This window comes from Schistocerca piceifrons, chromosome 5 (assembly GCF_021461385.2).
Source record: "Schistocerca piceifrons isolate TAMUIC-IGC-003096 chromosome 5, iqSchPice1.1, whole genome shotgun sequence".
Classification (NCBI taxonomy): Eukaryota; Metazoa; Arthropoda; class Insecta; order Orthoptera; family Acrididae; genus Schistocerca; species Schistocerca piceifrons.
Genome location: NC_060142.1, coordinates 362,732,435 through 362,746,516, shown reverse-complemented (window position 1 = coordinate 362,746,516; position 14,082 = coordinate 362,732,435).

The window sequence follows — 14,082 nt, the reverse complement described above, 5'->3', positions numbered from 1 at the left end:
ACACTCAATACGGAGCCGTGCAGAACGCCATTCTCCTGAATACGGGGGCAACTATGGGAGTCACCGACTTGTACACAGAAAGTGCGAAGCGACTGGAAGCTTTGGATAAAAATCGGGAGCGGGTACCAGAGACCCTACTCATACAATGTGGCAAGGATATGATGTCGCCAAGTCGTGTCGTAAGCTTTACACAAGTAAAAAATGATAGCAACCAGCTGTTGGCGCCTGGGAAAGGCTGTGCGGATGGCAGACACGAGGGACACAGGATTTTCAGTGGTAGAGCGACCCTGGCGGAAGCCACCCTGACATGGAGCCAGTAGGCCACGTGACTCCAGTACCCAACTCAGACGCCAACACACCATACGTTCCAGCGGCTTACAAAGAACGTTGGTGAGGCTGAGGGGTCGATAGCTATCCACATAAAGCCGGTTTTGACGCGGTTTGAGCACCGGAAAGATGGTGGTCTCCCGCCATTACGATGGAAAGACATCATCGCACCAGATCTGGATGAAGATAACGAGGATATGTAGCTTGTAGTCAGACGAGAGATGTTTAATCATCTGACTGTGGATACGATCCGGCCCAGAAGCTGTGTCGGGGCAGTATGAAAGGGCGCTAAGGAGCCCACACTCTGTAAATGGGCTGTTTATAGGGTTCACTGTGGCGTGTAGTGAACGAGAGGACTCTCCATACGCTGTTTGAGGTTGCGAAAGGCTGGGGGTTTATTGTATGATGCAGAGGCTCTGGCATATTGCTCAGCAAAATGCTCGGCAATCGCATTTGCGTCGGTAGATGACATACCATTAATGTTATTCCCAGGTACACTTGATCGGGACCCGTACCCAAAAACACATCTGATATCTGTCCAGACTCGGGAAGGTAGCATATGGCATTCAATGGTCGAAATGTATCTTTCCAAACACTCCTGTTTCCGTCGTTTTATAAGCTGGTGATCGAGGGCACAGAGCCGCCTAAAGGCTATTAGGTGCTCTATTAAAGGGTTTCGCGTACGTCGCTGTAGAGTTCGCTCTGTAATTGCCACAGCGACTTCCGGGACCAACAACGGACTATCTTTCGCCAGGGGCACACTAAAGAACAAGGGATTGCGTTTTCGCAGAAACGATCTTTGTAGTGACGGCACCATGTGGGGGAGATTCGACGCTGACAGAAAGGGTGAAGACTGTCCAGTCTACCTTGTTTAAAGCCCATGTCGATAGACGTCCATGGGCATGACACCAGAGGAGTGACAGGAAGATGGGGAAGTGGTCATTATGACACAGGTCGTCTTGTGCTCCCTAGTGGATAGATGGGAGAAGGCCAGGGCTGCAAACCGAGAGATCAATGGCCGAATATGTGCCACGTGCCACACTGAAATGTGTGGGGGCACCTGTATTTAAGAGGCAGAGGTCGACTTGTGACAGTGAATTTTCGACCTCCGTGCCTCGGCCTGGAAGCATGGCGCTACCCCTCAAGGGGTTTACACGTTAAGATCTCACAAAAGTAGGAAAGGTATAGGGAGTTGATCAATCAGTTCAGTCAATACGTTCAGGGATACTGCACAAGCTGGAGGAAGACGTACATTGGAAACAGTTATTTCCTGCGTCGGCCTTATCCTGACAGCCACAGCTTCAAGATGGATTTGAAGGGGCACAGGTTCACTACACACTGAGTTCAGGACATAGACCCAAATTCCACCTGAATGCCGAAAGCAGGTGTAAAGCTTAACCACTGCTGTAGTTCAGCCAGGTGCTGGAAAAAAAACCGCCGCAATTTCACTCAAGGATTACGTGATCGTGAGACTAGGAAGCCATGAAACACTCAATGAGGCAGTCTACGCCTCAGGGTCACCTCCTGCCACCAGATGAGTACCTGTGTGACTGACATCCATTGTGTCTGAGGGCCCAACTAGATCTGAGTCCTCAACGGACGCCAGAATCTCCAACTCATCCTCAGACACAGAGATTGTAGGTAGTGGTGGTGTGGATGCCACTCTAGTGACTCGGTTCTTGGGGTTATTTTTCTTTCTTCTCGCTGATACTTAGGTTTGTCCAGCAGGGAGGGCTCAGGTACTGAGGAAGACTGTGAAGCCCTATGAACAGCTGCCTGTGGTTGCTTCAGCCACTGGCGTGTGTCAGCTTTGCCACTGGTAGGAACCTGGGAAGGGAGTGACCCAAGGGATCCGTTCCTGACGAGAGGAGCCGAAGAAAACTTACGTTTGTCTGACTGAGATATGGGGACTGACGTACATGATGGTTGTGGGGATGTTGCTCCTGAGGTAGGTTGTGCAAGAGCAACAGGGAGGGAAGTTCCCCCCACCATGAAGGGTGCAGGTGGAGTCTGACAACTCTGAGAGCCAACTGTACATGGCAGAACGGAAGATGGGGTAGAACCGTTGTCGTAGCGGTGGTGTAGTTTGCCGTCATATTCACAGGATTTAACCTCTCAAAGTTTCCCTTAGCCTCAGTGTAGGTCAGTTGGTCCAGGGTCTTGTATTCCATTATTTTTCTTTCTTTCTGGAGAATCCTGCAGTCTGGCGAGCAAGGTGAATGGTGCTCTCTGCAGTTGACAAAGATGGGAGGCAGAGCATAGGGAGTATTGGGATGTGAAAGGCGTCCACAGTCCCGACAGGTGACTCTTTAAATACAGTGGGAAGACACATGGCTGAACATCTAGCACTTAAAGCACCACGCTGGGGGATGGATATATGGCTTACATCACAGTGGTAGACCATCACCTTGACCATTTTGGGTAATGTGTCACCCTCGAAGGCCGAGATGAAGGTACCGGTTGCTACCTGATTATCACTTGGAACCTGGTGGTTGCACCGGACGAAATGGACACCTCGCCGTTCCAAATTGGCCAGCAGCTCATTATCAGACTGCAAAAGAAGGTCCTTGTGCAATATGATACCCTGGACCATATTGAAGCTCTCATGGGGCATGATGGAAACAGAAACATCCCCCAGCTTGTCAGGCAAGTAGTGCTGTGACTGGGCAGAGGATGCTGTTTTGATCAAGACCAACCCTGACCGCATTTTGGGCAAGTCTTCCACTTCCCAAAACTTGTTCTCTTAATGCTCCACAGGAAATTGATGTTTCATTGACAAGAAATATTCCCCCATCAACCCTTGTACATCCGAGTTACTGGTATGAATAAGCTTCACTTCCATCATTAGCTTTGTGTTCCTCCCATTGTGTGGCGTGAGGTGGGGGGGGGGGGGGGGAGCATTGACTATTTGGGTTCATATTTCTTAGCATTGAAGTTAGACCTTGATCGCTTAGAGACTGCTGGTGTTTGACCACCAGCAAGTGATGATGTACGACGCTTCATGGCGTGTCATCCGTCCTGGTGCCACCCACTCCGACCAGGGGCCCTCCCCAGGGGCGCCACCCAGCTGCAGCAAAAGTCACCTGGCAGGATGGCCTTGCCAGGAGTCCCGATACCTCAGAGTGACAGGCATCTACTCCTCGGCATACGTGGAGAGTTAACGGTGCAAGCATCAGCAGAGTGATCCCTGTGTGGTCAGGGGGCTACAACCAACATCGTACATGGCGGCCCCACCACAACGGACTGGCTACCGTGCTGGATATCAAGCGCGAACGAGCGAAGAAGTCCATAATCGTCGACAGCGTAGAAAACGATACTGCACAGAGGATGGAGGAAAACACACCCATGAGGGTGACTTCGAACAACAGCTTGAGAATGAGTGGAAGTGCAGATCCACGTCGCCGAAGGATTCGAGAGGTCTCAGTGCATGATGGACAGTATGCACCATAAAGGCGCCCTTCCCTAATTGGCTCACTGATCGAGAAAATTTTGAAAAATATTCAAACCTTACAAGGGACCATCACATAAAGACCTAAGCGTGTGAGACTCCTTTTGGTCGCCTCTTACGACAGGCCGGAGTACCTTTGGCCTATTCTAACCCTCGGATGTGCAGGGGGGTACAAAACATGTAAACGCTGTTTAACGGTGTGAGAGTGAATAAGCAGTATATAGAATATGGTTTTCCTCTTGCTAAATACAAACTTTTGGTTAAGAAAGCATAGGTATCAGCCTGGAAAGTATTTTGTGAGAAGGCGGATGGTACAGGCATATGCACCAGATTTCATACATTTAATTTTTGTTGTGGATAAACACTGCAGAAATATATCCATTTATTTCTTATTTTAATCACGGTATCAGAATTTTTCCATTGATCTCATTACCAATTTGTCTAGTGTGTCGTATCATAGAGTTTTGAATGATTCATTATACTTCGGCTTCCAGATGTGGGGCTTAATACGTTTTCTGCATGTCTTTTTATGCAAGAGATCAAACAACTCTTGATACGCTACACTATTTAAAATAAAACATTTTCAAAAATTGGTTTTGGGTTCTACTTCTGACCGTCAACAGGAGGCGATGTCTTTCCTAGGATTTACATTAGTTTTTCACTAACTACAGAAAAAAACAGCGTATAGAAATTTGGAAAAAAAACAATCCTTCGATATTTCTTAAAGGAGCTTCATACGAAGACGAACATTTGAGTAAAGGGAAATTGATTTGTGTATTTAACTTAAAAAGCTAATAATAATAATAGTAACAATAATAATAAGACTCTATAATATGAAAATCACGCGTTTTCATAGAAATACGTGACTTAAACATGTATGAGTGTGGTGTACCTCTAAGGTTTCATGCGGTGTAGCGAGGCGCCTCCCTCCTCCATGTAAATATCCATCTACCCCTCATCCCAATTGGTATTCCTCCTAAACTCGGAAAATCATTGCTGAGGCTCTTCAAATCTATTGTAATAGCACCTCCGAATCGAAAGAAACAAGGAATCATGCCTGAAGCTCAGGCATAGGCGCTTTAAGCAAATACAGCTATTTGATTGCAGAGACCATTTCCAGTCTCAAGCTTTTATAACATACACATGCAGACTGACGTGACGAATGAAAATTTGAACCCAGGTCTCTTGCTCTTCAGGCAAAAGCGCCGACCACAGTGGCACAGTGGCTTTGGATCACTGCACAGACTTTCCTAGCAGATAAATAATAGATGTTTGATGTGTTCTCTGGAAGCATATAGTTTGATTTGATTAAAACGCCTATGCCCGAAATTGAGGCAGGATCCTCAGTTTCCTTCGATGCTGAGGTGTTATTCCTATACAGTTCGACATCCTTTGCAATGCTATTCGAGTTAAGATGCAATACCAAGTGCACTGAAGCGTTTATGGCACTCTGCATTGAGGAGGGAGGCGTCCTAGTTAGTCCGTGCATAAGCGAAAAGCCACTGTGAAACGGTGGCATAATGGTTAGCACATCCGCCTAGCGAGCAGAAGATCGTGGATCGAATCCCAACCCTGACACAAATTTTCCTCTGTAACTCTGCGACGATATATACGAATTGTGGAACTTGAACGAGGAAGGGAGAAAACGAACGAGACCATACACAGATCACTGAGACAATAACGAGACCAGGTCGGGAAAGACATCAGCCGAAGGGAACGGTGAGCATCCATTTCCTGGAAGTCGTTCCTCAGCTTTTCCGTTCATATTTGTGAGCCGTTCCCTTGCTACTTCTCCTTTGCGAAAGGCCCTATTCTAGGCTTCATTCCTATTGAGGACAAACTACGCTCATTATCCCTTATAAACCACCAAAAATAACTGCCAACCTAACGAAAATCGATCTAGTTCCCTTAAGTGAACACTGCTTAACACGATCCATACATATGAAATGCCAGGGACACACAAACATAGCCACTGTGTTTGGAAGAGTTCCCAATACAACTATATTTTTGTCTTTGCATAGTTATTGCTTTACATTTCTCAGGAAGAGCTTAAACTGATAGGATTTGTATTCACTCTTTCTCATTTATTGAGCGTTGTCTTCCACAAACGTCACAATTCTGCTATCAAATATACACTCCTGGAAATTGAAATAAGAACACCGTGAATTCATTGTCCCAGGAAGGGGAAACTTTATTGACACATTCCTGGGGTCAGATACATCACATGATCACACTGACAGAACCACAGGCACATAGACACAGGCAACAGAGCATGCACTATGTCGGCACTAGTACAGTGTATATCCACCTTTCGCAGCAATGCAGGCTGCTATTCTCCCATGGAGACGATCGTAGAGATGCTGGATGTAGTCCTGTGGAATGGCTTGCCATGCCATTTCCACCTGGTACCTCAGTTGGACCAGCGTTCGTGCTGGACGTGCAGACCGCGTGAGACGACGCTTCATCCAGTCCCAAACATTCTCAATGGGGGACAGATCCGGAGATCTTGCTGGCCAGGGTAGTTGACTTACACCTTCTAGAGCACGTTGGGTGGCACGGGATACATGCGGACGTGCATTGTCCTCTTGGAACTGCAAGTTCCCTTGCCGGTCTAGGAATGGTAGAACGATGGGTTCGATGACGGTTTGGATGTACCGTGCACTATTCAGTGTCCCCTCGACGATCACCAGTGGTGTACGGCCAGTGTAGGAGTTCGCTCCCCACACCATGATGCCGGGTGTTGGCCCTGTGTGCCTCGGTCGTATGCAGTCCTGATTGTGGCGCTCACCTGCACGGCGCCAAACACGCATACGACCATCATTGGCACCAAGGCAGAAGCGACTCTCATCGCTGAAGACGACACGTCTCCATTCGTCCCTCCATTCACGCCTGTCGCGACACCACTGGAGGCGGGCTGCACGATGTTGGGGCGTGAGCGGAAGACGGCCTAACGGTGTGCGGGACCGTAGCCCAGCTTCATGGAGACGGTTGCGAATGGTCCTCGCCGATACCCCAGGAGCAACAGTGTCCCTAATTTGCTGGGAAGTGGCGGTGCGGTCCCCTACGGCACTGCGTAGGATCCTGAGGTCTTGGCGTGCATCCGTGCGTCGCTGCGGTCCGGTCCCAGGTCGACGGGCACGTGCACCTTCCGCCGACCACTGGCGACAACATCGATGTACTGTGGAGACCTCACGCCCCACGTGTTGAGCAATTCGGCGGTACGTCCACCCGGCCTCCCGCATGCCCACTATACGCCCTCGCTCAAAGTCCGTCAACTGCACATACGGTTCACGTCCACGCTGTCGCGGCATGCTACCAGTGTTAAAGACTGCGATGGAGCTCCGTATGCCACGGCAAACTGGCTGACACTGACGGCGGCGGTGCACAAATGCTGCGCAGCTAGCGCCATTCGACGGCCAACACCGCAGTTGCTGGTGTGTCCGCTGTGCCGTGCGTGTGATCATTGCTTGTACAGCCCTCTCGCAGTGTCCGGAGTAAGTATGGTGGGTCTGACACACCGGTGTCAATGTGTTCTTTTTTCCATTTCCAGGAGTGTATTTCCGACGACGCAACCTCAACAAGTAGTATGCACAGTATCACGGTCTTTAACGTCTTCTTCCTCCTCGCCTTCTTACATGTTCTCCTGTTAGGCAGTGTGTCGTCTTACATGTTTCACCGTATGAACATGCTTCACCTTATGATGACAGCTTTTGCTTATCTGCCTTTGACTGAGAGTTTCATTTGTATTCATTCTTTGGTCTATATCATTTTGTAAATAGGAATTTGAACGTTCGTATAAGTGTGATTTGTACAGTTCATGTGTTAAATCTGTATTCACTATCTTATAATCTGCACTCGTAATTTTTCTTTATTTTTGTATTTCGTCGGCTTTCTCACCTGGTTGTTATTCACTTCCTTAGCAAAATATAGTACTGAAGGAACCTGATATCGATTACGTATTCTTGAACGGAAAATAAAAGAAATTATTATATACAGTTTTAGAGTTTAATTGCCCTAAATTCTGACAAACGAACGGTGAGAACAGGTTATTAGAATAAACCTTTACTGAATTTTACACAAACATATGTAATGAATATTTATATCAATTTGATGATTTAGCCAGTCGCTACAAGAACAATTTCACTCAACCAAATTCCTTACGACGGTATTAACTGTTCATTTTCATGCTGTAAGGGTTCCTTTGAAAAGAGCACTATGGATTTCCTTCCCAAACTAATAAAATACTAGTTTACTTTGCTTTAAGATCAAACAATAAAGTCATCGATTGATTTCTTTGCAGTCGCACTCGTACCTTTTCTGAAACGATGGTTAGAAATGGCTCATACACGTTCAGTTATATTAAGGCACAATTAAAGGTACTGGTGTTCGGTACATGGAACAGCATCAATATTTATTTAAAAACATAAACACAAAGGAAGAGCAACTGTTTGCACTTTAAATACAAAACAAACGTCCGCTTTAAGGACACTAGTACATGCGTATGTCACTTCACGTTACAATAGTACTTGAAAAAAGTATTCTCATACATTAGTTTGTTATTCTACGGAATGGACTGTTCTGTATTAAGTAACCCTCATTTAGTTCCAATGATGAGCCGCAATTTATAATTCTGCTGCAAATATTTAATGAATCCTTCTTCGATTAATACGCGATTCCAAGGCTGGACTGATCACACCACACCACATGCCATACTGCTATTTAACTCACTCCGGTGTTGTCGCTTCCGTTCCAGTAATATCGACAGCTTTTACAATCGTGAGACTTATTGATCTCTTACCGAATACAAACCAAACCACATATTTTACTCGTGCAGTCATTTATTTCAGTTTTTAATTGTACAGCTATACATGCGTGATGCTTACGTACATTGCTGTGATGTAGACAACAGGAAATCCAATGTAACAAGACCAGCAACAAACAACAAGAAAATTTTGTTAATGCAACAAGAAGGTTTTAATTATAAATTTATGTCTTTATAAGAGGCTATAATAATCTTCAGGGTTTCCTACACTTTCTAACAGTGTTCGCATCTCGTGGGTCCTCTGAATACCACTGCCTCGTCTTCATAAAACGTTATCTGCCGCGTTATACTAGTATACAGTGAACAGTAACGGTCGTATCTCACTTTCTTCACAAACAATGGATACTTTTCCTTTTTACTGTGTTCGTCCAAGAAGTGGGACTTACGCGACTTCATTTAGTCTACAATAGAAAAGCTTATTTATTTGGATATGCCGTAAGTGAATAATTCATTTAATTTGCGACGATGGTTAACTGTACTGAAAATTTTCCAAAAGTCAAGCGACACAGCATCTGTGGTGTCACCGCCAGACACCACACTTGCTGGGTGGTAGCCTTTAAATCGGCCGCGGTCCGTTAGTATACGTCGGACCCGCGTGTCGCCACTATCAGAGATTGCAGACCGAGCGCTGCCACACAACAGGTCTAGAGAGACTTCCTAGCACTCGCCCCAGTTGTACAGCCGACTTTGCTAGCGATGGTTCACTGACAAAATACGCTCTCATTTGCCGAGACGATAGTTAGCATAGCCTTCAGCTACGTCATTTGCTACGACCTAGCAAGGCGCCATTACCAGTTACTATTGATGCTGTAAAACATGTACCGTCAAGAGCGATGTTCAGCAATTATGGATTAAAGTTAAGTATTCCAGCAGCTACGTACGTTTTTTGTTAGTCTCATTTCCTTGACCTGTTCCAGACCTCACGCCAGCCTGCGTGAGCTAAAACTCGTGCCTTTCGGCTTCCTCTCATAGTGGGCTGGCTGTCTTGCCAATCCACAACAGCATCAACCTTTGTTCCGATGTTTACTGCCTCGAATGCCTTGTGTTAGTCGTATTATATTTCTGATTCTTCTGGAAAGGTGCTTTATGTAACACAGAGCGAACAAGGTTGCATTAAGTGTAATTAAAGCCTGTATAATGTCCTAATTTTCTTCACTATCTGAAATAGAATTTAGAATACAGATTCTTTGTGACTGAACTGTACTTATCACAGACTCTGTGGGCTCTTTCTAACTCCTGTTGGTTATGGTCCTTCAAGAATCGAACAAATAATTTTATTAAAAGTAAAGTTTCTGGTATGCAGTGTCTCATTGTCTGTTAGCAGCTTCTATCGACTAATGAAAGCGGGTAGCTATTCAGGATGAATGCGAAATCGAGGAACCAGAAGTATAAAACATAACCAATAAATTAATTATCCCGTGTCATCAGTAAAGAATCTAATTGGGTGTTCACAAAAACTTGTTTATTGACAAAGGAAAAAACTCGATGCACGCAAGTGTGTGATAATGCAGTTTTTTGCTCTACATCCACAACAGAGAAATGAAGCTAATCATCCTGTTCATTGTTTCTGTAATTTTAATCCACTCGTTTGGATCGTAAATTCCGAATAAAACACAAATATGGGTGTTTCATCTTTTTCATTGAGGTAACAGCATATTTCTAAATATATGCCAGCCCCAAGTGGAAGTGACTGGAGATTGTGAATAATATTCCACAATCCGCGCCTGAGGAAGAAACTAAGGATCAGTGTCGGAAGTTTTCTATGTCAGTTTATAGATGTAACCAAAGTTAAAAAAAAAAAAACATGTGTACCGCAGATTATATAACGCATTAGATCCTAGTGCCTTCCTATTTCAGTTGATACTCTGAAACAAGAAGCCTCGTGAGTAGACTAGTAAAGATCAACAATTCATGGTTAACTGGTAGCAGCATAAGTTCACTAGAAAGTTAGGTGATAAAATGTGATATGTATTTCTTCGTCATCACACTAACAAATCAACAGAAATATTTCCAACTATATATAATAGAAGCATCTCACAACTCAAATTATCTTCTCTTACTCCTCTCAATATAAAATGAAAGCCGCAGTAAATGCGACTACTCACGAGAGAAGCATCCAACGCGAACTTTCTTCCAGATTCACAATTCTTGTCGAACTGTTACTCCGTGGGCCACGTCAGCGACGGATGATTAGGGTATGATAACGGACACTTGCTATAAGCGATCTCCAACCAGACACAATTTATCCAGGACTTAACTAGCATCGAGAGTCAAAGTTTCAGTCTGATGTCACATGCACCCAATGATGTGACGTCATTAAAAAAATACATTAAAACTCAGTCTCCTATACAATTAAAAGGTATAAAGTGGGCAGTAAGTCTACAGGCAAAGTGTCCTTAAAACACTTAGTTCGAACGTGTAATCTTTGTGTATTTGAGGGAAAGAGATGAATTTCTCAAATTCAGTTATGTCCTAAACAATTGCTACACTGATGACTGCCTGTCCATATTTAATTAGCCACGTTACCCCATTCTTGGTATAGCATTGTGATGAATAAGATCTAACAGTTCTTTAAAAGATGTATAGCGCATACTTCGTAATTTGCGGAGAAATAGTGAAGGGAACTTGTACCACCGTCTCCACAAAACACAATAAGGAATTCCAGGAAAGACACTTGATGCCGAAATATACTATCTTGCACATCGACAATACACCAAACATCAATTAGGAACAGTGGTGATGGTGGTGGTCTTGTTGGTAGTACTGGCAGTAGTAGCAGTGGTAGTGGTAGTATTAATAGTAGTAGTTGTTTCATTCATCCATGGATGACTTTGACGGGAATATTGTGCATCTTTTGGCATTACAATTTAAGAAGAAAAAATTACTTATACATGTGCAGTTCTAAGGCCGCGACAGCACACCGACCAGCTCAACGCCGCTAAATGCCATCAAGAAGCCGCTGAACCGCGCGTCTATGGAATGAGCAGGCGGGGCCAAGACTCCAGGAAGACAGAGTTCAGCGTCGCCTGTCAGAGATGATTTAACAAGCCACCCATCACCGGTCACCTAGTTCATTGGTTCAATTGGCTCTCAGCACTATGGAACTTAACATTTGAGGTCATCAGTCCCCTAGAACTTAGAACTACTTAACCCTAACTACAATAAGGACATCACACACATGCATGCCCGAGGCAGGATTTGAACTTGCGACCGTAGCAGTCGCTCGGTTCCGGACTGAAGGGCCTAGAACCGCTCAGCCACATCGGCCGGCCTCCAGTTCATTCGCAGACTTCATGAGCACCAGTACTGAGTGACAGGAAGCCGACACATAGCCTGTGTTCTGCAAGCAGTGATAGTGAAAAGCACTTGCTTGTAGGAGCCACAGGAGTCAATAAAAATTAATTATTTTTGAATACATTGTGGGTGTGAACAGTGATGAATGTGTTAGAAATATTGGATATAAAAAACTGTCTTAATCACAATTTATTTATTACGGTGACCGGTTTCTATCACTACTGTTGTCATCTTCAGACCAATGAGTAAGAACCTCCTTCTGGTGGTAAATCACTACCACCAGAAGGAGGTTCTTACTCATTGGTCTGAAGATGACCACAGTAGTGGTCGAAACCGGTCACCGTATTAAATAAATTGCGATTAAGACTGTTTTTGATAGAAAATATTAATAAGAATGAAGTTTATTTTCGTTTTATATGTAAAGTTTTCTATTAATTAGAAAGTGTTTTGTACAGATAGTTTGGGATTTCTACCACCGGCCACCGCAACTTGTTCGAATCGACTTGATTCCCACTATAGCCGACAAACATCTCGAGACGAACACTACAGAACCAACGCTGCCTTCAGTCTTCGCCGCTCCATCATAACGCGTGACTAATATTTTTTCTTTCAGACGCACATTGCTGTTACTTGTGTTCTTTACTAGACACTATCCTTAATGATTTGGTCGTATGCGTGAATCATTTTCTACGGCTCCCCTCTCATTACAATGGCCTCTAACCTTCCTCCTACACCACCTGCGGCTAAGCCTCCGCCTGCTGCTGTCTTTGATCTAATACAGTTTATTCAGTTTCAGAACCACCAATAGTCGCAAGTGATGCTGGCAGTCCAGAAGCTCATTAATGCACAGGCCGTCGCTGCATCACTTGGGCCACAACAGCCAGCCCCATCCACGACACCGCCTCCGTGCATTCCACCGTTCGTATCTTTCGATAAACAAGAGCAATGGAACGAGCACTACGCTCAGTTCAACGCTCATTGTGCTACGCATCAAGTGCAAGGTACTTTCTTATTTCTTGTCAACTGCCTCGCTCAGAAGTTATTCCCAACTACTAGGCGGGACTAGTAGTTTCTGAAGATTTAGTTTCTGCCCACACTATGTATTACGAAGATCAGGTACAAGTTACTGCACCACGTTACAAGTTCTTTCGTTTGGGGAAAAATTCAGAACAGTCATACTGTTAGTGGAGGCACTGAGCATCAGGGTTTCATGCAACACTGTCGTGTTCACTGTACCTGTGGACTCTACTACAGTGACGCAATGATCTATACTACAATTACATATAATGTGCCAAACAGTAAGATTCTTGAACAAATACTCAAACGTTCTGATCCTTCTTTGAAACAAGTGTAACAAATTATTGAACATCAGGATTGTTGTCATAGTGGCGTGAAAAACATTGAGGTAACTGCCATTTGAAGACTAACGCAAAGTGAAAAAATGTAAGGCGCTGTGACAAACCGCGACTCGCACACAGGCCAGTGTGGCGCGCTCAGAGTAAACAAGTATCAACGCATGTGCCTGCTGTGAAATCATGTCCCCGCTGTTTTTTCAGGCATAAAAGACTACACTGTTCTTCATAGAACGCGACTTGTTTTGCTTGTGCGACGCTAGGTCATGTACGGCCGGTGTGTTAGCAACAGAAAAATAATTCTACCCACGTACGCTCTCGTAAGTGCGGAGCTGCTCTCACTCAGTGAATGTAGCTTTTTCTAAACCAGCTACCAGTACTAGTAATGACCACATTCAGGATGTGCCTTCACTTCACCTAGGTGCTCTGCAACGACAGTCAAACCAACTATTTGGGAACCTAGTCACTGTCGGACTTGTGTGAAACTTCAGTTAGACATTGGCGCTTCCGTTACATTGCTTAATCATGTTACTTATGAACATTTGGGCTCATAACCGTTGACAAAATGTTGCACACAACTTACACCCTACAGCAGTCACGACATTCCAGTGCTTGGCACATGTAGTTTGCCTGCCACATTCCAGTCTTACATCAGAACAATGAAATTTACAATTTTTTGGTCCGATTCATTTAATTTGTTTGGTCTTCGTATTCAGGACAATGCACTTTCGGTTTCTGCTCTCAACGCAAACAGTATTACTTAATTGATCGTGGAGTTCCCCGATTTATTTTCTGAAATACTAGACTGAGCAAACAATGTTGTGGGGCACGTTACAATG